The 26,490-nt window shown below is 37.2% G+C and overlaps 1 protein-coding gene across 1 annotated transcript in view; it reads left to right on the top strand.

Annotated features, from left to right (window-relative positions):
• HPSE2 (heparanase 2 (inactive)) overlaps positions 1-26,490 on the top strand; it is a 277,616-nt gene that overhangs the window by 14,888 nt on the left and 236,238 nt on the right. The gene's annotated exons all lie outside the window — the stretch shown is intronic.

Here is a 26,490-nt window from a genome sequence, read left to right on the forward strand (position 1 = left end):
AAAAAAAAAAAAAAAAAAAAGACCAACAATGTAATGAGGAAATTATGCCAACCAAAGGGCAAAGCAACCAACCAGTAATAAAATGGCAGGGTCAAATTAACACTTAACAATATTAACATTAAACGTAAATGGACTAAATGCCCAATCAAAAGACACAGACTGGCAAATTGGATAAAATGCCAAGAACCATCAGTGTGCTGTATTGAGGAGACCTATCCCACATGCAAAGACACACACAGACTCAAAATAAAGGGATGGAAGAAGATTTACCAAACAAATGGAGAGCAAAAAAAAGCAGGGGTGGCAGGTGGTTTAAAGTCTGATGAAACGGACTTTAAACCAACAAAAATCAAAAGAGACAAAGAAGGGCATTACATAATTGTAAAAAGATCAATGCAACAAGAAGAGCTAAGTATTCTAAAAATATATGTGCCCAGTACAGGAGCACCCAGATACATAAAGCAAGTCCTTAATGACTTAAAAAGAGACTGACTCCCACACAATAATTGTGGGAGACTTTAACACTCCACTGTCAATATTAAACAGATCAACAAGACAGAAAATCAACAAGGAAATGCAGGACTTGAATGCAGATCTGGACCAAGCAAACTTAATAGACATTTACAGAACTCTTAATCCAAAATCCACAGAATATATATTCTTCTCAGCACCACATTGCACATACTCTAAAATCGACCACATAATTGGAAGTAAACCACTCCTCAGCAAATGCAAAAGAACAGAAATCATAAAAAAGAATCCCACAGACCACAGTGCAATCAAATTAAAACTTGGGATTAAGAAACTAACTCAAAAACCACACAACTTCATGGAAGATGAACAACTGGCACCTGAATGTAGACTGAATAAACACTGAAATGAAGGCAGAAATAGACATTCTTTGCAACCAACGAGAATGAAGACACAACATACCAGAATCTCTGAGACACATTTAAAGCAGTGTCTAGAGGGAAATTCACAGCAATAAATGCTCACATGAGGAACAAGAAAAGGTCTAAAATCGACACCCTGTCATCGAAATTGAAAGAGTTAGAGGAGCCAGATCAAAAAAACTCAAAAGCTAGCAGAAGACAAGAAATAACTAAGATCAGAGCAGAACTGAAGGAGATAGAGACACAAAAAAACCCTTCAAAAAATCAATAAATCCAGGAGCTGGTTTTTTGAAAAGAGCAACAAAATAGATAGACCACTAGCCAGACTAATAAAAAAGAAAAGAGAGAAGAATCAAACAGATGCAATAAAAAACGATGAAGGGGACATCACCACCGAGTCCACAGAAATACAAACTACCATCACAGATTGCTACAAACAACTCTATGCAAATAAACCAGTAAATCTGGAAGAAATGGATAAATTTCTGGACACTTGCACTCTCCCAAGCCCAAATCAGGAAGAAGTTGAATCCCTGAATAGACCAATAACGAGGGCTGAAGTTGAGGCAGCAATTAATAGCCTACCAACTAAAAAAAGTCCATGTCTAGTTGGGTTTACAGCCGAATTCTACCAGACATACAAAGAGGAACTGGTACTTTTCTTTCTGAAACTATTCCAAACAATACAAAAAGAGGGAATCCTCGCCAACTCATTTTATGAGACCAACATCATCCTAATACCAAAACCAGAGAAGCAACTAAAAAAGAAAACTTCAGGCCAATATCCATGATGAACATTGACACAAAAATCTTCAATAAAATACTGGCAAACAAAATGCAACAGCAAATCAAAAAGCTTATTCATCATGATCAAGTAGGCTTCATCCCAGAGATACAAGGCTGGTTCAACATACACAAGTCTATAAATGTAATACATCACATAAACAGAACCAAAGACAAAAACCACATGATTATCTCAATAGATGCAGAGAAATCCTTCGACAAAATTCAACAGCCCTCTATGCTAAACATTCTCAATAAACTAGGTATCAATTGTACGTATCACAAAATAATAAAAGCTATTTATGACAAACCCACAGCCAATATCATACTGAATGGGCAAAAACTGAAAGCATTCCCTTTGAAATCTGGCACAAGACAAGGATGCCCTCTCTCCCCACTCCTATTCAATATAGTATTGGAAGTCCTAGCGAGAGCAATCAGGCAAGAAAAAAAAATAAAGCATATTCAATTAGGAAAAGAGGAATTCAAATTGTCTCTATTTGTAGATGACATGATTGTATATTTAGATGACCCCATTGTCTCAGCCCAAAATCTCCTGAAACTGATAAGCAACTTCAGCAAAGTATCAGGATACAAAATCAATGTGCAGAAATCACAAGCATTTCTATACACCAATAACAGACAAACAGAGAGCCAAATCAAAAGTGAACTCCCATTCACAGTTACTACAAAGAGAATAAAATAACTAGGAATACAACTAACAAAGGATGTAAAGGACCTCTTCAAGGAGAACTACAAACCACTGCTCAACGAAATAAGAGAGGACACAAACAGATGGAAAAACATTCCATGCTCATTGCTGGGAAGAATCAACATTGTTAAAATGGCCATACTGCCCAAAGTAATTTATAGATTCAATGCCATCCCCATCAAGCTACAGATGACCTTCTTCACAGAACTGGATAAAAACACTTTAAACTTCACGTGAAACCAAAAGAGAACCCACATAGCCAAAACAATCCTAAGCAAAAAGGACAAAGCTGGAGTCATCATGCTGCCTGACTTCAAACTATACTACAAGGCCACAGTAATCAAAACAGCATGGTACTGGGACCAAAACAGAGACATAGACCAGTGGAACAGAACAGAGGTCTCAGAAGCAACACCACACATCTACAGTCATCTGATCTTTGACAAACCTGAGAAAAACAAGCAATGGGGAAAGGATTCCCTGTATAATAAATGATGCTGGGAAAACTGGCTAGCAACGTATAGAAAGCCAAAACTGGACCCTTTCCTGACACCTTACACTAAAATTAACTCCAGATGTATTAAAGATCTAAACATAAGACCTAACACCATAAAAACCCTAGAAGAAAACCTAGGCAAAACCATTCAGGACATAGGCATAGGCAAGGACTTCATGGCTAAAATATCAAAAGCAATGGCAACAAAAGCCAAATAGACAAATGGGATCTAATTAAACTCCAGGGCTTCTGTACAGCAAAGGAAACAATCATTGGAGCAAACTGGCAACCAACAGAATGGGAAAAAATTTTTGCAATCTAACCATCTGACAAAGGGCTAATATCCAGAATCTACAAAGAACCAAAACAGATTTATAAGAAAAAAATAACAAACTCAATCAAAGTAGGCAAAGGATATGAACAGAACTTTACAAAAGAAGACATCTATGAGGCCAATAAACATATGAAAAAATGCTCATCGTCACTTGTCATTAGAGAAATGCAAATCAAAACCACATTGAGATACCATCTCATGCCAATTAGAATGGCAATCATTAAAAAATCTGGAGACAACAGATGCTGGAGAGAATGTGGAGAAACAGGAACAGTTTTACACTGTTGGTGAGAGTGCAAATTAGTTCAACCATTATGGAAAACAGTGTGGCAATTCCTCAAGGACCTAGAAATAGAAATACCATTTGACTTAGCAATCCCATTACTGGGTGTATACCCAAAGAATTATAAATTGTTCTATTATAAAGACACATGCACATGTATGTTCATTGCAGCACTGTTTACAACAGCAAAGACCTGGAACCAACCCAAATGTCCATCAACAATAGACTGGATAAGGAAAATGTGGCACATATACACCATGGAATACTATGCAGCCATAAAAAACAATGAGTTCATGTCCTTCATAGGTACATGGATGAACCTAGAAACCATCATTCTCAGCAAACTGACACAAGAGCAGAAAACCAAACACCGCATGTTATCACTCATAGATGAGTGTTGAACAATTAGAACATGTGGACACAGGGAGGGGAGCATCACATACTGTGGACAGTTGGGGGAGGCTAAGGGAGGGACAGTGAGGAGTGGGGATGGTGGGGAGGGATATCAAGGGGAGAAATACTGGATGTGAGTGATGGGAGGATGAATGCAGCCAAGCACCTTGCCATGTGTGTACCTATGCAACAATCCTGCATGATCTGCACATGTACCCCAGAACCTAAAGTACAATTTAAAAAAAAAAAAGAAAATTGCATTTAAAGCCATGAGAATAGAGAAGATCATTTGAAGAGAGCATAAAAACAGAAGAGCCAGAGGCTTATGAGAGAGCTCTGAGGAACTCACGCATTTAGATATGTAGAAAAAGAAGAATGGCCTTGGAGGGGAAAGGAAAAGGAGAACATGAGGTGCACAGGAATGAAGGAAACAAAGTTTTGAATAAGGAAGGAGTGATTCTAGGAACTCAGGAGATCAAGTATTAAGAGGACAGAAAAGGGTCTTTGAATTTGGCATATGTAGGTTGTTCGTGACTGAGAAATATAGTTTAGGGAAGTAGTGGGAACAGAAGTTGGATTGCAATAATTAAAAGAGTAAATGGAGGGTGAGAAATTGGAAATGATAATGTGGACAACTCTTAGGACAATTTTTACTGTGAAGGAAAGTAGAAAAATAAGGGAAGATGTGTGGTCAAGGAAGATGATGGAATTTTCCCCCTTTAATGTGGGAGATACTAAAACAGGTTTGTAGGTTGTTGAGAGGAGAGGAGAAGAGCTAGATGATACAAGAGAAGAGAAGGAGTGTATAGCCAAGTAAGAAGTCCTTTAAGGCTGGAAAAAATGGAATCCAGAGGGCTTAACCTCCATTAGATGGAGGGGCAATTCTTCCAGGGTAACAAAAGGTGAGAAACAAATATTTCTCTATGTAAGAGGTAGAAAAAGTCATACTTAGGAGAAGCTTCTGCCCAGTATCTTAAGTGTAGTCAGGACATCCCACTTTGTGTATGGGATATAAATGTGAATACATAGATGCTGGTTCATTATGAGCAAGTCAAGACTCTTGGACACAATAATAAGCAACAGATATGAGAAATGAGTATGTGACTAGAGTGTTGTAGTGGCAAATGGCAAAAAAGGAATTTTTCTTTTATGTGTCAGAAAAAAATAGAGATTTATTTCTGTTAATGCATATATACTAAATATACAGTGAAATATAACTAGAAACATAAATATCCCTAGCAACTTGAACTAACAGTAACAAAAATGTCAGCACTCTAAATTACCAGCTCTGTATTCCTTTCTAATCCTCCTGGTTATACAGATATAATTTTACATAGTTGTGATCATTGTATATGCATCATTTTGAGTACTGCATTTTTTACTCATTGCTTCACATAACCCTTTCCTAATTTCTACATAGTTCCATGTTGTCATTCTTAATAGCAATAAAATACTCCATTGCATTAATGCACCAAAGTCTGCCTCAGCATTCCCTTACTGTTGGGCATTGGACTGTTTCCAAATTTCACTTGTAATATACAGCACAGCTAGAAACATTTTTATACAAATAGGTTATTTATTTCTTTTGAATTACATCCTTGGGCTATATTCCAAAAACTTGGGTTTCTTGGTCAAAGTATATGATAATTTTTATGGCTTTTATATTCGTTGCCAATTTTATTTTTCAGAACAATTTCTTCAGGTTGCAGGGCGGCAGTGTATTAGTATATCTTTTTTCCCCAATATCCTCTAGCAATGGACGTTGTCAATTTTATTAACTTACCCTATTTTAATTAATGCAAGATCATGTTGCATGGTTGTTTGAACTTGAATTCTGTTAACTATGAAAAGAACTCAGCATTTTCAAATCCTTATGTTGTCTTGTTTTCTCTTATCCCAAATTTGGTCAGTAACACAATAACCATTTTGCCTGAGACCCAGACATGGAAGCCATTTTAGATCAGTCTTCTCCTTTGTTCACACACTCAATTAGTTATTAAGTAATGTAATTTCTGATTTCTTATTACCCTTCATATTCCATCTTCTTTTCATTTTTATTTTAAACCTTATTTTTTTAAATCCTAAGTGATTTCTTGGTATCTAGCTAGCCTCAAACTCTAAATTTTTCCATATTGACCATATAGATTTCTGAATCTTTCCTTTTTTAAGACAGGTTCTTGCTCTGTTGGCCAGGCTGGAATGCAGTGCTGTAATCTCGGCTCCCTGGACCCTCCATCTCCCAGGCTCAAGCAATTCGTGAGATTGAAAGCTGGGATTACAGGCGTGTGCCACCACTTCCGCCTAATTTTTGTATTTTTAGTAGAGATGGGGTTTCACCATGTTGGTCAGGCTGGTCTCGAACTCCTGACCTCAGGTAATCTGCACATCTCGGCCTCCCAAAGTGCTGGGATTACAGAGTAGTTTTTTATTTTTTTAATGTAACATCTGATCAAGTCACTCTTGCTTGAAATCCAAACCCTTGCTTTCTAATTACATCTAACTACATCAAAGTACAATATATGTAAATTTTGGAAGATTCCATACCCTTTTGTACCTTTATATCTTTTTATTTTGTGTCATTCTGTTAAAAATACCACCTCTCCTCTTGTTTCCCCTTTCTCTAGATCTCCTCTGACATGTTCAGGCAGGATTTCTTAGGGCCTTCTCTGTCCTTGCATGTCCTTGTGTTTTTCTGCTATGGCTCTTATCAAATTGATGATAACATTTGTTTATATATCTGCCAGCCATGATAAACCACAGAGTAGGGTCAGGACCACATCAGTTTTATTCATTCTATGTCTTCAGAACCTAGGAATATAGTAAGTGCCTTATAAATACTTGCTGAATGAGTAGTATCTGTCTTATTCAACAACTGATTTTAAGGTCATTCAACATAAAAACAATATGCATAATTGTAATTGTGAACCATTGAAAAGCATTGTATAAATAATGATTGGAATGAATTATGTTGATTTTATAAATCATGATGACTAACTTCTGTTTTATGAAACGATTCCAATGTCTAAGTTTTTTAAAAAAAATTTATTGATACATAATAATTGTACATATTTGTTGTACATATTTATGACAATTTTTAATCATTTTTTTCTGTTGGGAACATTCCAAATCTCTCCTAGTTATTTGGAATATACGATAGGCTACTGTTAACTATTGTCATAGTACTTTGCTATTGAACACTAGAACTTATTCCCTCTAACTGTGTTTTTGTACCCATTAACCAATCTCTCTTCATCCTCCCTCTCTCCTTCCCTTCCTAGCCTCTGGTAACCACCAATTCTCTACCTCCATGAGATCCACTTTTTCATTAGCTCCTACATGTGTTTAAGAACATACAATATTTGTCCTTTTGTGCCTGGCTTATTTCACTTAATATAATATCTTTCAGTTCCATCCATGTTGCTGAAAATGACAGAATTTCACTCTTTTTATAGCTGAATAGTATTCCATGTGTATATATACTACATCTTCTTTATCCATTCATCCATTGATGGGCACAAATTAATTCCACATCTTGACTATTGTGAATATTGCTGCAATAAATGTTGAAGTGTACATAATCTTTTGGATATACTGACTTCCTTTATTTTGGATATATACCCATAGGTGGTATTGCTGGGTAAGGTTTTTTACTTAGGTAGTTACAGAACTAAACAGGACTGTCTTTCCAGTTAGGATATGAACTCCATGAAGACAGAGATAGAATCTTCATGTTTGTATTTAGTATCTTTGGGGATTAGCCTGTGGCCTGGAAAATGGGAATTACTTAACAAAATGCTTATTTTATTGTTTTCATTTTCTCATTTGGGAACTGGCTATTCCTAATTATCAGTTTTTATCTAAACGCATGAAAAATTACTATTTAGAGTTATGTCAGTTTCTTGTTTTTCTTTTGCAAGCTTTTAGGCAACATCTATGTAATGACAATTATATCTTAATCTAGTGCTTTTTTTGTGCCCTAAAACATGTTTTTATTGTTTTGGAAGTTTCTTTTTGTTATAATTGTTCTTATCTCATATTGGTCAATAGGCTCTGCCTACAAAATAGAAATCCTAGTCAAAAAGAGATTTATCTAAAAAAAAATTATATATCCAATAATGGAGAGAAATCTATAACTCTACCTTGACAAGTCTACTTAGTCCCTAATTTTTAAAAAATGAATACAGGCAAACCTCATATTTATTGTGCTTCACAGATACTGAATTTTTTATAAATTGAAGGTTTGTGGTACTTCACCTCATGTGTCTGTGTCACATTTTGGTAATTCTTGGAACATCTCAAGCTTTTTCATTATTATTATATCTATTATGGTGATCTGTAATCCGTGAACTTTGATGCTGCTATTGTAATTATTTTGGGGTGCCATGAACTATAAGATGGCAAACTTAATCAATAAATGTGTGTTCTGACTGCTCCACCAACCAGCCACTCTCCTATCTCTTTCCCTGTTCTCAGGCTTTTCTATTCCCCGAGACACAACAATAATAAAACTACACCAATAAATAACCCTGCAATGGCCTCTAAGTGCTCAAGTGAAAGACTTGCATGTCTCTCACTTTAAGGCAGAAGTTCAACATGTTAAGCTTAGCGAGGAAGGCACGTTGAAAGCCATGATAGCCTGAATGCTAGGCTTCTTGTGCCAAACAGTTAGCCAAGTTGTGAATGTAAAGTAAAAGTCCTTGAAAGCAATTAAAAGTGCTACTTTGGAGAACACAAGAATGATAAGGAAGTGAAACAGCCTTATTGCTGCTATGGAGAAGGTTGCAGTGATCTGGATAGACGATCAACCCAGCCACAATGTTCCCTAAGCCAAAGCCTAATCCGGGTCAAGGCCCTAACTCTCTTCAATTCTTTAAGGGCTGAGAAACATGAGGAAGCTACAGAAGGGAAGTTGGAATCTAGCAGAGGTTCGTTCATGAGGTTTAAGGAAATAAACTATCTCCATAATATAAAAAGTACAAGGGGAAGAAGCCAGTGCTCTCCAGAAGATACAACTAAGATAATTAATGAAAGTGACTCCACTAAACAACAGATTTTCAATGTAGATAAGACATCCTTCTCTAGGAAATCTGAAACTCTGAAAATCATAGAGTCTCTATGAATTATGTTAAATCTACTCCACCTGTGCTCTATAAATGGACTAATACAGCTTGGATGACAGTATATCTGTTTCCAGCATGATTTACTGAATAGTTTACACCCACTATTGAGACCTACTGCTCAGAAAAAAAAAAAAAATTCTTTCAAAATATTACTGCTCATTGACAATGTGCCTGGTCACCCAAGAGCTCTGGTAGAAATACATAAAGAAATTACTTTTTTTTATGCCTGCTAACTCACCCTCCCATTCTGCAGCCTAGAGATCAAAAAGTAATGTTGACTTTCAAGTCTTATTATTTAAGAAATACATTATTTGAGAAATACATTTTATAAGGCCATAGCTGCCACAGATAGTGATTCCTTCTCTGATGGATCTAGGCAAGGTTAATTGAAAACCTTCTGGAAAGGACTCACCATTCCAGATGCCATTACGAATATTTGTGATTCATGGGACAAGGTCAAAATAGCAATATTAACAGGAGTTTGGAAGAAGTGGACTCTAGCCCTTGTGGATGACTTTGAGGGATTCAAGACTTCAGTGGAGGAAGTAACAGCAGATGTGGTGGGCATAGCAAGAAGACTAGAATTAGATGTACAGCCTGAAAATGTGCCTGAATTGTTGCAGTCTCATGATAGAACATGAATGGATGATGAGTTGCTTATATAAGAGCAAATAAAATGGTTTCTTGAGATGGAATGTACTCCTGATGAAGATGCTCTGAACAGTGTTGAAATGATACAAAAGGATTTAGAATATTACATAAACTTAGTTGGTAAAACAGTGGCAGGGTTTGACAGGGTAGACCAATTTTGAAAGAGTTTCTACTGTGGGTAAAATGCCATCAAACAGCATTGCATGCTACAGAGACGTCTTCCATGAAAGGAAGAATCAATTAATGTGGCACACTTCACTGTTGTTTTATTTTAAGAAATTGCCACATACACCCCAGCCTTCAGTAATCACCACCTTGATCAGTCAGCAGCCATCCACATCAAGACAAGACCCTCTATCAGCAAAAAGATTATGACTCACTGAAGGCTCAGATGATCATTAGCATTTTTAGCAATAAAGTATTTTGAATTAACGTATATACATTGTTCCTTTAGACATAATGCTTTTTCATACTTAACAGACTATGGCTACTATAAACATTACTCTTATATGTACTGAAAAACCAAAGAATTTATGTGACTCTCTTTATTGTAATATTAACTTTATTGCAGTGGTCTGGAAATGAACCTGCAATATTTCTGTGGTATGCCTGTAGAGAGCCGAAGTTCACAAGACACACAAAAAAAATCAGTAGCATGAAAGACAAAAACCAAGATAAATTAATTAAACAACTGACCCAAGAAGAATTATAATTCAAAATAAAAATCTGTAATTAGTATCCTTATAATGATATAGAAAGGTGTGGTATTTATGGAGTAAAAACACATTTCTATGAAAAGGCTACAAATCAGTACAAAAAGATATTTTTGAAACCAAATATATTATTGCTGAAATTGTCTAATAAAGTTTAAAGAGTGATTTCTTAGATACAACACTAAAAGCAAATATAATCAAATATATCAATGATATATTTGACTTTATCAAAACTAAGAACTTTTATGTGTCAAATGGCACCATCAAGAATGTGAACAGATGACATACAGAATAGGAGAAATATTTGCAAGTCATATATCTGATAAGAGAATGGTATCCAGAATATATATATATATATTCATATATATATAAAATATGGACAGAGGGATTTGAGTGGACGTATTTGCTAAGAAGATATACAAATGGCCAATAAGTGCATGAATAGATATTTAACATTGTTAATTGTTAGGGAAATGCAAATTGAAACCACAGTGAGATACCCCTTCGCCTCCATTAAAATAGCTGTAATCAAAAAGACATACAATAACAAGTATTGGAGAGGATGTAGAAAAATTGGAACTCTTATGCATTGCTAATGGGAATATAATATGGTTCAGCTGCTTTGGAGAACAATCTAGCAATTACTTAAAAGGTTAAACATAGTTAACATAAGACTAAGTACTCTCTAAGAGAAATAAAAACATATATCCACACAAAAACTTGTATACAAATATTCATAGCAGCAATGTTCATAATCCAAATGTTCATCACTTGATTAATAGGGAAAATGTGGGATATCCATACAATTGAATTGTTAGGCAATAAAAAGAAACAAAGCACCAATACATGTTATAACATGGTAAACCTTAAAAATATTATGGTCACTGCAGGAAGCCAGTCACAAAAGGCCATACATTGTATGGTTCCTTTTATATTAAATGCCATACATAAATAGAGACAAAAGTAGTTTAGTAGTTGCTTAGGGCTGATGAAGATTGTGAGGAAATGAGGAGTGACTGTAATGGATACAGGGTTTCTTTTTGGAACGATGAAATATCCTAAAATTAGATTATGTTAATGGTTCACAACACTTAAAATGTAATAAAAACTATCGAACACTTCTCTGAGTGAATTGTACGGTATATAAATTATATTTTCAAAAAGTATTTAAGAGTCTAACAAAATATTTAGAAGATAAAAGATAAAGCTGCTATACAAAGAGCTTTATACAGAGACAAAGAAATATTCCTGATATAGAGAATCAATTAAGGATATCCAACAGCTGACTTACAGAAGAGCCAGATCCTGAAAGAAGAAAGAAAAGTATGGTTACAGAAAGAATGAAAACTTTATCAACCTTGACAATATAAAAGTAAAGGGACAGCTGACAGAAATAGAAGGTAGAAATGGAGAGAAGAAATACCACATGTGAAGGGTGATATGCTTATATAATATATGGTGATTCAGAAACTATTGTCTAAACCATTAGAATAATAAATGGAGAGGTAAAGGAGGACCCAGTAAACTAAGTACATGGAATTTGCTTGACTCTTGGTTAGAATAACTTATGGCCACACTTTCTTAAATATGCTCTGGAGAATGTAACTTCTACAGGATATTAATATGTGGAGAGAAAAAAAATAAAACGTTCCATGGTCAAGTCAGCTTGAGAAATGCTGGGATCCACACATTTACTGAAACACTTACCTGTGCTTTTAATATATTAGTTTACATTCTGAGTCTTCAAGAAGAGGATTTAGCATGCAGAATTTTCTGAATTTATTTGACCACAGAATCTTACTTTCAGAGACCATCTTGTGGGACTAATGTTCCACTAACATGTTTGGATAACATTGACTAGAATACGCACTCTGGTTTCGGTGCGTGATGGCAGTAAAGGAAACATTAAAAAAAGAATTACAATTTGGAGAAGGCAGAGAACCTGGACTGCCTCAGTACCCTCATTATTGGTCTACTTGCTTGCTTTCTTGTCCCCCTCCTATCTGTTCACTCATTTGCCAGAAAAATCTTTTACAAACCGAGTTCATATGTCAGTTATCTGCTAAAGACTCTTTAATAACTTTTCATTGCTCTTAGAATAAAATGTAGGCCCACAGGGCCATACAATGAATGAGCTAACCTCTATCTTCACTTTTATCTTCTACCACATTCTCTTTTTCTTACCTCACTCAGTCTTCATGGGCCTAGTTATGTGCTAAGCTTGCACCATGCTAGGGCAGTCTTCTCCCCAAACGGCTGATTTCTTCTCATCCATCAGAGTACTTCCTTGAGTAATCTAGCTAAGTAATTCTCTATCTAAACTGACAGGGTGTAAATAGTGATACTTTGTAACTATGTATTTATTGTTTGTTTGCTCATCTTTTATAGATTATAAATTCCATGAGGGCAAGAATTATGTTGTATTTACTATTGTATATGCAGTGCTAGCATAAAGCCTAGTACATAGTAGGTACTTCAGTTTGTTGAATGAGTGAAGAATGAAGAATGGAAGTTAATCTAACATTTTACAAAGTTGCTAGTGGAATATTCTAACTTGAACTTGTGTTAGAATAGAAAACTATACAGAGTTTTCTGCTCCCATGGTGGGTCAGAGAGCTACGGAAAGCATTTAAATTTGAGCAAAGGAGATAGAAGCAGGACAAAACTAGGAAGCAAATAGTTTTTGCTTTGCCATCACAGCAGACCACATGATGTCTGCTATATATTCAATAAAACCAGAAATAGAAAAATTGCCATTTTATATCCAGAGTTTCTATCTTTAGTTGTGTCTAATCACCAACACTTCTAAGTGCCTAATCCTGATTTATCAATTCCATGTTTTCCTCAAAGCATGGGGGCTAGCTATGAAGGCTGTATATTAGTGGATGAGGGTGGAAATTTTTTTAAAAACTCCTTTTTTTTTTTTTTTTTTAGACAAAGTCTCGCTCTGTCACTCAGGCTGGAGTGTAGTGGCATGATCTCTGCTCACTGCAACCTCTGCCTCCCAGGTTCAAGCGATTCTCCTGCCTCAGCCTCCCAAGTAGCTGGGATTACAGGCATGCACCACCATGCCTGGCTAATTTTTGTATTTTTAGTAGAGACGGGGTTTCACCATATTGGCCAGGCTGGTCTAGAACTCCTGACCTCCTGATCTGCCCACCTCGGCCTCCCAAAGTCCTGGTATTACAGGCATGAGCCACCACGCCTGGCCTACTGTATTCCTATACACAGGCTTCCATTGTGACTTTTATGGGCCCAAGGCACTTTTGACTTCATGCGTTCCTTCCTTAAAGATATATTAAAAATTATATTTTACACTCCATTGGTATAAAGACATATGAAAATTTTTTAATTTGTAACTTGTTTTTTTTTCCTTCTAATTTTAACCAAAAAAAAGTGGTCTATAACAGTGTTGTGGTTCCCAGGCACTATGTCTGCTGTGCCTAATGGACAATTCAGTCCTGCCTATACATGCCAAGAATAGAATTCAAATAGAGACAGAAGATCATTTTGGATATGTAATTGTTATGATAGCCACTCAAGACATCAGCCTCCTCAAGTTATTTATGATGTACCTTTCATCTCTCACTTTCATGACTTCTATGACACTTAGTTTAGCATACAACAGACAAATTCCTGATTTATTTTCTAATACATAACAATTGCCTTCCACTTTCTCTAATAGTAAATCAATATAGCAGGATGGTGAAGAGCCTGCACTTTGGAACTATATGAGACCTGGATTATCGATTCACTGAGTTGTTGTTGTTGTTGTTGTTGTTGTTTTGAGACAGGGTCTCACCCTGTCATCTAGGCTGGAGTACAGTGGCACACACGTAGCTCACTGCAGCCTCTAACTTCTGGGTTCAAGCAATCCTCCTATCTAAGCCTCCCAAATTGCTAGGATTACATGTGTGAGCCACCATGCCTGGCCATGTGTGAATAACTTTGAGCCAGAAACTTCAAGTCTCTGGGTCATCTGGAGCCACAATTGTTAAGAAGAGATATATTTGAAAGATGAAAAGGCAGGTTATAGTCTAAAAACTTTTTTGCTTATGACTCAATGTAGCTGTCTAAGCAGTTCAGAGAATTGAATGAGGAGAGGAACTACAAAGATTAGCTACAAAAACATGTCAGTATAATGAGGGTAATCACAGCTCTACTTCTTGCCTAAAAACCTGCTTATACTACATTCTTGTTTGGAGCAGGAAGATGCACAGCTGGGTACAATTTGGTGCACAGAGTAATTATCACAATGTTATTCCTAATAATTGTCCTGTTTTATTTCAGCTGTGAAAGAGTATGACTTGACCAAATTACAGGAGGAGAGAAGATAACAATATATTATTCTCAGTTTATAAGATGAAAATTTCCATCTCTCTGTCTCTAGAGAGACCAAAGCTGTTCAGAGCTCATTAACAGGGAAGCACTGGATACTGCAAAGGTCTACTCCCTAGCTGAAAATTGTGTTAATGACAAGTTACTTCTAAACTTGCTTTCATTTGCTTTTATTTTGTTCCTGAAAAGGCTTTCTTTGCTGATTGAGAAAGCAGCCTATTTCTTTACCCAAACTCAATCTTTTGAGTTACTGGCATTATAATCAAGGATGTTTCTCTCTGTCTCTAATACCAGAGTAGTCAGTCAGTCAGTCGGGGATGGGTGTTAGAACATTGGAGGAGGAGGCTGGAGTCCTGAAACATAGACTTAGATTTGACACTTTACAAGTCAGGTGGTCTTGAGAAATATTCTTCCTCACTTTATTTTCCAGTTTTCCCTCGCTTCCCTCTTCTTCTTTCTCTTACAACCCTGCTTTCTCCTCCAAGAATGTTCTACCCTTATAGGTGCTGCTAAGGTCAGAATTTGTCAGAGGTGTGGGTCATGATCCTCCTGCATTAGAAACACCTAGAGGGATTGCTAAGCATGCAGCATGATTCTTAGGCTCCAGCTCATACCTCCTGAAGCAGGTATGTGGGGATTTGAGCCAGATATAGGCATTTTGAATAAAGACCTCAAAGAATTCTTTACACACTCACATATGAGAATCACTACCCTGTAATACAGGCAAAGCAAGTTTTATTATCTTTAATTTACAGATCAAAGAATGTAGGTGCACAAATATTAAATGATTTACCAAGCTCAAAAATCAGAACCAAGAAGAGGAAACTACCTTTATTGAGTGCCAACAGTGGACCAGGCACTACATTTGTTTCTGCAGTTTGTTTTCTTGTTAATTCTCACAACACTTTTGGGAAATAGGTTCTGTTCTTCCCATATGACATGGACCAAGGAGCTTAAACAACTTACCCAAGGTCACATGGTTAATGAACTGTGGAGCCAGGTCACAAATCAGATAAGTGTTTGACTCTAGAACCATTGTCTTGCTACTCAGTGAAGATATTTTTCTGAATCTTCATCTTTCAATTAAGTTAAATAGTCTAGCATACAAAATAAATACATTTCTTCTCCGCCTTACTTCCTCAATGTTCACTCTTAGAGCCAGGTTTATAGTAGGGTTTGAACTTATAAAAAATTGCTTTTTCATGTGAAATCCATAACCAAATCCTGATGCATTTTTCCTCCTTCTCACCAGGCTCTACAGCCAGGTCAAATAATTTCAGGTTATTAGGGCCTTCTTTGCTTAAATTCAAGTCTTTACAACTTCCTCAGCAGCATTTTTGACTGTCAAGCCATATCTATCATGATCTTCTCCTAACCAGCACCCTCCAGCTCCAGCCGGAGCCTTCCAGATCTCTTTCATCATCGTTTCTCATCATCCCTCATTTCCCTGTCTTTTTCTCATTCCAATCAAGCAAATCTATTTGGTCCTCTCATATGTGTTATTCTCTCGCATCTGCCTCTGTCTTGTTCCAGACATTGTCCTATAGCCTCCCATCTCCCAACCTTCCACTGGCAGCAAATAGGCTCCATCTTGAGGGCCAGTTTTAGTAAACAGGGCCTGGCACTCTATCTTGAGAAAAACTCCTAGGCCAATTGTGAGATAAATAAGGGAGTATTGAGATCTCTTACCAGAGGCTCAGCAAAAAGAAATAGCACATGTAGTACAGATTTGCTGTCTCTGCATGATTATAACAAGGGCTTTAGAATCAGAATTGGGTTTGAATCCCAGCTCTGGAATTAACTCCCTGTGTAATCTTGAGCACAGTTTCTTATCTATAAAATGAGACTGATAATACCAACCTTATAGAGTTGTAAAATAGATAATCTGCTTACCAAAAGCCTGTCAACTGGCAAACAGTAATTAACTTATTTTTTTCCTTTCTTCATTCAGGATTTTCCTTAAATTAAACTGCCAGCAAGTAACTTTTATCAACAAGACGTATTGGTTGAAGAGTCTCACCCATCTTAATTTCTGTATATTTAAGGCTCTATAAACCTATCAAACTAAGGGAAATGTAAGCTCCAAGGGAAGCCTAAGTAGAGATCTGCACTAGCCATTAAAGTCAACAAACATATAACTGTATACTATTTATCAGTCTACTGCCAATGTGATATTACTAATATACATATATAGGGATGGGTAGAGGAGAGGGAAGGAGTGAGTAAGGGAGAAAGAAAAAGAGGATTGAAGGTGAGAGAGAGAAGGGGGAAGGGAGAAAGAGAGAGAGATCAATATTTCATTTCTTCTATGTAGCACCCAGTCTAGCTCAACATATAATTAACCATGAAAAAGTAAGTGGCTTTGGACCAAATGGAATATACCCCAAAATGTTGTTTATCCAGAGTTCAGCCTGGTTTACTGTAACTCATGATGAATTCTTTTCTCACAAGCTTTCTGTAGGCTTTTGTGTAGAACGGCTGTCACATCTTATTTGTGTTAGTTAACATAACCAAAGATTCTCTTTGTGGACAGGAAAGATCAGGCAGCTATACTCTTATTAACGTATGTATTCAGTTAGATATCGAGTTCCTGGTGAAGGATTTATCCTCTTTCCTGGGAGCAAAATTCAGAAATCAGATTATAGGGTTGCAATCTGTGATCCAGAAGTAGAAATCAAACCCCAAAGACCATGAGTAAAGATGGGCCTTATTACATTGTTATAATAGATAGCTGTGATATGCCCTGGGAGAGAAGGCTCGATGATATTTCAGATACGTCGTCTGTGCAGGTGGATAACAAAGAAAAGAAATTCTCCCAGATTTGGAGTCCCTTGTGTGTGTGTGTGGAGGCGGTGGGGGGGAGACAGGGGGAAGGAGCTCTCACAATGAAAGGAGATATTTTGTTCGTTTCTCTAGTAGCAGATTGGCCCTAATGGGAAGTCCCCCAAATACTGAAATGTGTGTCTGGCACTGGCCAGTTTCATTAGATATAGATCCTGTCCTCTTCCCTCTCTTATGCTTCTTTGTGTGACTTGAGGTCAGCATGAGGGCAAATATCCCTTGTCCTCTAAAATCATAGTCCAGATTTCTGTCATCATAATTCAGGTATGGAAACATCCAACCTTGGAAAACCAAGATCTTCCACTCTTGTCAGTATTCACAGCCTGAGTCATCATTAATGTGTAACTTCATAGACCTAAATCTAGGGATTAGAATGGAAGTAAATGGTAGAAAGTCCTTGGATAATACCAGATCCTAAACAGAATTTCACTCTCCCAGTGGAATTTCACTCCTGACAGCACTATTCTGTGTGCATGTTATTCCACCTCTAATATTACTGTTGCTGAGCAGTTTGCAGCTGTGGTAAAGTTGTTCATTTATGTGGTTTGGGCCAGTTTCTGAGAAACAGGCAGAATTAGCAGAAGAATCTATCAATGTTAGATTTGAACAAAGAAAATAATGATCTTTTTGGAATTGTCCTCCACAGTGTCAATACAGACATAAAAATGGAGTATAGGAATGGTATAGATTTCTACATGTAAGATATAGAAACCCTTAATGTTCAGGGAAGGTGCATGGGGACAGAGAGAATACCCCAAACTCATTGACTGTAATAATATCCATTCCTTGAAATTGTATCTAATCGTTTTTCTTTGTGTTATTTCTATGGTTTGCTTTCTTTTTCTAATTATATATATATATATATATATATATATATATATATATAATTCAAAGACTTCTGAAACAGAATTTTTGCCCCATTTTAGATGAGGTTTTTCTAAAAAGACAAGGATGTGTTTGGTCATCTTGCCAGGATTTGGAAATGCATATTTTATTTAACATTATTTGCAAATTTGATTTTTCCTCTTCAAACTAAGTGTAGAAATGCCTCCATATGCTTGAAGTTGATCTCATCATTTTGTTAAGAAGGAAAAAGGAAAAAATACAGCTTATAGCAATTTTTACATGAACATATACTTAACAATGGTGTTTCCTCAAAGTTAGCTAAAACAACTTTTCTACTGCTTCAATATACCACTAAGGTTAAAAAGATAATATAATTTGTCTTAAAATATTAAATTGTGATTGGAATTTTTTAAATACAATGAAACTAAACTACATTTTAATATTTTTATTTCGTATACAAAATATTAGGTGAGGATCTGACTTTAACTTTTTTTTCCCAAATAGACAACAAATCATATAGCACATTTCAAAATGCTTCAGGTGTTCAGATGCTGAATTCCTTCTTGTGTAATAAATTCTTATGTAGTTTTTAAAATATTATTCCATAGATCTCCTTACTAAATTTTGAATGTTTTAATCACTACAAATATCATGATAATATATGATAGACCCCATAAATGCCCATTCATTATTCCAATTTTTCAAAATTTTCTTGGCTTCTTCCAGATGAATGTTAGAATAGTTTTGTAAACCTTCAAAAATATCTGCTGGCATTTTTTATTAGAATTTGATTAAGCCTATAAGTTGATTTAAGAAGAGTAATTGATATTCCTCTGTAGGATCATCGTAGCTATTTTTCTATATTTGAGTTTAAAATATTTTTCTGTAAACTATATAATCTACTTACGGGCTCAGGATATTTCTTACTTAATTATAGATTTTATGGATTTTCTCTGAGAGATGTGGAGTGCAGAGGTGGAGATGCCTTGTCAGCATCTATTGTTTCTTGACTTTTTAATTGTCGCCATTCTGACTAACAGGAGATGGTATCTCATTGTGGTGTTGATTTGCGTTTCTCTAATGATCAGTGATGTTGAGCTTTTTTTCATATATTTGTTCACCACATAAACGTCTTTTTTTGAGAAGCATCTGTTCATATTCTTGGCCCACTTTTTGATGGGGCTGTTTTTTTCTTGTAAATTTGTTTAAGTTCTTTGTAGATTATGGATATTAGACCTTTGTCAGATGAATAAATTGTGAAACTTTTCTCCTATTCTGCAGGTTGTCTGTTTGCTCTGTTAATAGTTTCTTTTGCTGTGCAGAGCTCTTTAGTTTAATTAGATCCCATTTGTTAATTTTGGCTTCGATTGCAATTGCTTTTGGCATTTTCGTCATGAAGTCTTTGCCCACATCTATGTCCTCCATGGTATTGCCTAGGTATTCTTCTAGGGTTTTTATGGTTTGGGGTTTTACATTTAAGTCTTAAATCCATCTTGAGTTAATTTTTGTATAAGGTGTAAAGAAGAGGTCAAGTTTCAGTTTTCTCCATATGATGGCTAGCCAGTTTTCCCAGCACCATTTATTAAATAGGGAATCATTTCCCTATCGCTTATTTTGTCCGGTTTGTCGAAGATCAGAAGGCTGCAGATGTGTGATGTTATTTCTGAGGTCTCTGTTCTGTCCCGTGGGTCTATATGTCAGTTTTGGTACCAGTACCATGCTGTTTTAAATACTGTAGACTGTAAATATTGCTGGTAGCAGGGTGCCATCAGCTTTGTTCTTTTTGCTTAAGATTGTCTTGGCTATATGGGCTCTTTTGTGGTTCCATATGAAATTTAAAGTAGTTTTTCTAACTCTGAAAAATATTAATGGTAGTTTGATGGGAATAACATTGAGTCTATAAATGTCTTTGGGCAGTGTGGCCATTTTCACAATATTGATTCTTCCTATTCATAAGGATAAAATGTTTTTCCATTTATTTGTGTCCTCTCTGATTCTCTTGAGCAGTGGTTTGTAGTTCTCCTTGAAGAGGTCCTTCACATCCCTTGTTAGCTGTATTATCCCTAGGTATTTTATTCTCTTTGTAGCAATTGCAAATAGGAGTTCATTCATGATTTGGCTCTCTGTTTGTCTGTTGATATGTATGAATGCTTGTGATTTTTGTACTTTGATTGTGTCTCCTCAGACTTTGCTGAAGTTTATCAGCCTAAGGAGTTTTGGGGCTGAGATGATATGGTTTTCTAAATACAGAATCATGTCATCCGCAAACAGAGACAACTTGACTTCCTCTCTTCCTATTTGAATATGCTTTATTTCTTTCTCTTGTCTTATTGCCTGTCCAGAGCTTCCAATATTATGTTGAATAGGAGTGGTGAGAAAGGGCATCCTTGTCTTGTGCTGGTTTTCAAAAGCAATGCATCCAGCTTTTGGCCATTCAGTATGATATTGGCTGTGTGTTTGTTATACATAGCTCATTATTTTGAGATATGTTCCATTAAAACCTAGTTTATTGAGAGTTTTTAACATGAAGAGATGTTGATTTTTATCAAAGGCGTTTTCTGAATCTATTGAGATGATTATGTGATATTTGTCAGCGGTTCTGTTTATGTGATGGATTATGTTTATTGATTTGTGTATTTATTGTGTGGAACTCTAAGCCCTGCATCCCAGGGATAAAGCCAACTTGACTATGGTGAGTAAGTTTCTTGATGTACTGATGGATTTAGTTTGCCAGTATTTTATTGAGGATTTTTGCATTGATGTTCATCAGGGATATTGGCCTGAAGTTTTACTTTTTTTGTGTCTCTGCCAGGCTCTGGTATCAGGATGGTGCTGGCCTCATAAAATGATTTAGCGAGGAGTCCCTCCTTTTCAATTGTTTGGAATAGTTTCAGAGGGACTGATATCAGCTCTTCTTTGTACCTCTGGTAGAATTCAGCTATAAATCCATCTAGTCCTGGGCTTTTTTTGGTTGGTAAGCTATTAATTACTGCCTCAATTTCAGTACTTGTTATTGGTCTATTCAGGGTTTTGACTTATTCCTGGTTTAGTCTTGGTGGGTGTATGTGTCCAGGAATTTATCCACTTCTAGATTTTCATGTTTTACTTGTATACAGGTGTTTATAGCATTCTCTGATGGTAGCTTGTATTTCTTTGGGGTCAGTGGTGATATCTCTTTTATCATTTTTTATTGTGTCTATTTGATTCTTCTCTTTTTTCTTCTTAATTAGTCTAGTTTTGTTAATTTTTTTCTAAAAACCAGGTCCTGGATTCATTGATTTTTTTTTGAAGGTTGTTTTTTTTGTCTCTATCTCCTTCAGTTCTGCTTTCATCTTAGTTATTTCTTGTCTTCTGCTAGCATTTGGATTTGTTTGCTCTTGCTTCCCTAGCTCTTTTAATTGTGATGTTAGGGTGTTGATTTGAGATCTTTCCAGCTTTCTAATGTGGGCATTTTAGTGCTATAAATTTTCCTCTAAACACTGCTTTAGCTGTGTCCCAGAGACTTTGGTACATTATGTCTTTGTTCTCATTGGTTTCAAAGAACTTCTTTATTTCTTCCTTAATTTCATTATTTACCCAGGAGTCATTCAGAAACAGGTTGTTCAAATTCCATGTGTTGTGTGGTTTTGACTGAGTTCCTTAATCCTGAGTTCTAATTTGATTGCACTGTAGTCTGAGAGACTGTCATGATTTCCATTCTTTTGCATTTGCTGAGGAGTGTTTTACTTCCAATTATGTGGTTGATTTTAGAATAAGTGCCATGTGGCACTGAGAAGAATGTATATTCTGTTGATTTTTGGCTGGAGAGTTCTGCAGATGTCTATTAGGTCCACTTGATCCAGAGCTGAGTTTAAGTCCTGAATATCTTTGTTAATTTTCTGACTTGTTCATCTAATATCGACAGTGGGATGTTAAAGTCACCCATTCCTATTGTGCGGGAGTCTAAGTCTCTTTGTAGGTCTGTAAGGACTTGCTTTATGAATCTGAGTGCTCCTGTATTGTGTGCAAATATATTTAGGATAGTTAGCTCTTCTTGTTGAATTGATCCCTTTACCACTGTGTAATGCCCATCTTTGTCTTTTTTGATCTTTGTGAGTTTAAAGTCTGTTTTGTCAGAGACTAGGATTGTAACCCCTACTTTTTTTTCTTTCCATTTGCTTGGTAAATATTCCTCCATCCCTTTATTTTGAGCTGATGTATGTCTTTGCACATGAAATGGGTCTCCTGAATACAGCACACCAATAGGTCTTGACTCTTTATGTAATTTGCTAGTCTGTGTCTTTTAATTGGAGTATTTAGCCCATTTACATTTAAGGTCAATAATGTTATGTGTAAATTTGATCCTGTCATCATGATGCTGTCTGGTTATTTTGCACACTTGTTGATGTAGTTACTTCATAGCGTCATTGGTCTTTATATTTTGGTATGTTATTGCAGTGGCTGGTACCAGTTTTTTCCCTTCCATATTTAGTGCTTCCTTCAGGAGCTCTTGCAAGGCAGGCCTGGTGTGACAAAATCCCTCAGTGTTTGCTTGTCTAGAAAGGATTTTATTTCTCCTTCATTTATGAACCTTAGTTTGACTGGATTTGAAATTCTGGGTTAAAAATTCTTTTCTTTAAGAATATTGAATATTGGCCCCCACTCTCTTCTGGCTTGTAGGGTTTCTGCTGAGAGGTCTGCTGTTAGTCTAATGGGCTTCCCTTTGTCAGTAACCCGAACTTTCTGGCTGCCCTTAACATATTTTCCTTTGTTTCAACTTTGGAGAATCTGATGATTATATTGTCTTGGGGTTGATCTTCTCATGGAGTATCTTAGTGGCGTTCTCTGTATTTCCTGAATTTGAATGTTGGCCTGATTTTCTAGGTTGAGGAAGTTCTCCTGGATAATATCCTGAAGTATGTTTTCTAACTTGGTTTCATTCTCCCTGTCTCTTTCAGGTACTCCAATTGGTCATACATTCGGTCTTTTGACATAGTCCCGTATTTCCCAGAAGTTTTGTTCATTCTTTTTTATTCTTTTTTCTCTAATCATCTCTGCATGCCTTATTTCAGCAAGATGGTCTTCAAAATCTGATATCCTTTCTTCCACTTAGTCGATTTAGCTATTGATGCTTGTGTATCCTTCACAAAGTTCTCATGCTGTGTTTTTCAGCTCCATCAGATTATTTATGTTCCTCTCTAAACTGGTTATTGTAGTTAGCAGCTCCTGTAACCTTTTATCAAGGTTCTTATCTTCTTTGCATTGGGTTAGAACATTTTCCTTTAGCTCAATGGAGTTTGTTATTAGCCACCTTCTGAAGCCTACTTCTGTCAATTCATCCATCTCATCCTCCATCAAGTTCTGTGCCTTTGCTGGGGAGGCATTATGATCATTTGGAGAAGAAGAGGCACTCTGGCCTTTTAGGTTTTCAGCATTTTGTCATTGAGTCTTTCTCATCTTCATGAGTTTGTCTAGTATTGGTCTTTGAGGCTGCTGACCCTTGGATGGGGTTTTTATGGGGACTTTTTTGTTGTTGATGCTGTTGTTATTGCTTTCTGTTTGTTTTTCTTGCAATGGTCGGGTCCTTCTTCTGTAGGGCTGCTACGGTTTGCTGGGGGTCCACTTCAGGCTCTATTTATATGGTTCACTCCCATGCCTGGAGATGTCACTTGAGGAGCTGGAGAATAAGAAAGATGAGTGCCTCCTCCTTCCTCTGGGATCTCTGACTTCAAGGGGCACCAAACTGATGCCAATAGGAACACTCCTGTATAGGGTGTCTGACAACCTGTGTTGGAAGATCTCACCCAGGTGGGAGGCACAGGGAGCAGGACCTATTTAATGAAGCACTTTGACTGTCTCTTGGTGGAGTGGGTGTGCTTCACTGGGGGGAATCCCACTCATCTGGGCTGCCTGGATTCCTCACAACTAGCAGGAGGAAGGACTAAGTCTGCTGGTCCATGGAGACTATGGCCACACTTCCCATTAGGGGCTCAGGCCCAGGGAGATCAGAGTTCTGTCCCTGACCCCTGGCTAAAGTTTTCAGAGTTCTGCCCAGTGAGGAGAGATGGGTCAAGGTCAGGACTGAAGAGGCACTTTGGTCAGCAGTACGCCACAGTCAGGGTGTTGGGCTGTGGGGGATACCATTGGGGCCAAGCCATCCTCCTGGCTCCAGCAGGGGAAAGTACAGCCTGGAGCAATAGAGGTGGCTACCGTTCTTCTCTCACCCTGTGAACTTAGTGTATTAGACAGCTATCAGTCCCAGTGTTGGCTGTCACCCCTCCCCCAGGTACTCAAAAGGCTTAGACAGCAGGGAGCTGCAGCTGTGGTGCTGGTCACCCCTTCCCCTGAGAGCTCAGCAGGCTTAAGCAGATTCTAGTTTAGTGGCTGTTGAGAATCAACACAGCTCCATGGTTGGAACCCAAGCTCCAGTGGTATGGGATCATAAGGTGGGAACTTCCAATCCATAGGTTGCACAGTTCCATGGAAAAAGCACGTTTTCTCAGGCTGGGTAGCACACTCACTGACTGCGTTTCCTGGCTGGAGGTGGGAGCTCCTCTGCCCTGTGTGGCTCTCAGGTGGGCTGCTGCACTACACTGCTTTTCCTTCCTCTCCATAGGTCATGCCAGCAGCCTAGTCAGTTCTGATGACAGAACCTGGATACCTCGGTTGCTGGTGCAGAATGGGCATGCTGTTAAGGTTCTTTTTGCTGGGAGACTCTCTGATCATCACTGCTTCTAGTCAGCCATCTTGGCCCACCCCTACATCAAATATTTCTATTTCAGAGACTTTAGACATTATTTTGGAGGAGTAAATTCCATGTAAACATTTGTTTTTACATTTCTTTCTTTGAAATAACACTTGTGTCTAAGATTGTCTAGGTTTTTTAATTTTTTGAATATCTAAGAAGGAGGTACAAAATTTCATCTCTTCCTGTTTATTTTTGGGCTATCATACTTCTAAGATTATTATCAGGACTTCCCTGCTTAGATTGGCATAGGTGGCAGGGATAGTATTTTGAATCTTAATCTGTTTTCTTTCTCTTTGTATTTTTCCATCTTCCTTCTATCCACTTAAGAGCTGGTTGTCTGCCTGTTGATAGGGTACTACGTGACAAGAGGAAAAGGCAAATACTGCTCAAGCCGTTCTGGCTTTTGAATTCCAGAAGGGGAACTTTAGAGGCATAGGACCAGAAATAGGAGAGTGGAGCTACTCTCCCAAATTCAAAAGAGATTGTCCTGGGCTGGGGAAAGGAGATGAGTTAAAGAGAAAGAGAAGTCCATGGGCTTCAAATGCAGAGGATGTCTGTGCCATGCTTCCCAATGACTACTGCTAGGAGGGGTGGCATGGCTCCATCAAAAATTGGCTATTTGGGGTTTTAGGAAATGTACTTTTCTAGCAATCTCCTAAAGAAGCTAGTAATCTATATAATAGAATTGACAATATCTACCTTACCAAGCAAAGGAATTTTTAAGAATTATAAGAAATAACATGTGAATGGTTGGCACTCAGTAAGTACTCAGTAAATGTTACATTCCCTCCAACCCACATTGACCCTGCTCATCAAACCAGTTCTATTTCTTGGTCACTACCATGTGCCATTTTCTACGTTCTTGCTTGAGGATTGCTGAATGGTACTGGAGAAAGAAAGGCAAAACCATGTGGACAAAGGCCAAGCCAAGGCTTCTGTGTTCTGTTCCTCATCCTCCATCCTCATCCTCCTTCTCCTCATCCTCCTCTTCCTTCTCTCTTTTTCTTCTCCCCTTCTCAGTCCCATTGTCTCCTTCCCTTCTTCTTTTCCTCTCCTTTTATAAACTTCACTTTAATGCTAACCAACAGTCCTGGCATCCAGCCCTTATGTTTCTCTCACGTACTCCTCCAGAGAGACTCAATTCTCTTCTGCTGTCACAGCAAAACAGAGCCTCTGTTTAGGCAACACAGCAACCCACACAGCATGAGCAACATGCATCTGCCTTGCAAAATTATGCTGGGGTAAAGCAGAGATAGGGCCTTCTAGACAAAACACCATCTTTCTCCCTGGTGGAAGAATTCTTCAGTTAAGAAGTACTATTAAAGATTGCTTCTCCCCATGCAGAGAAGTTCCCTGCCAG

The sequence above is a fragment of the Cebus imitator genome, unplaced genomic scaffold (genome assembly GCF_001604975.1).
Source record: "Cebus imitator isolate Cc_AM_T3 unplaced genomic scaffold, Cebus_imitator-1.0 Scaffold299, whole genome shotgun sequence".
Taxonomy (NCBI): Eukaryota; Metazoa; Chordata; class Mammalia; order Primates; family Cebidae; genus Cebus; species Cebus imitator.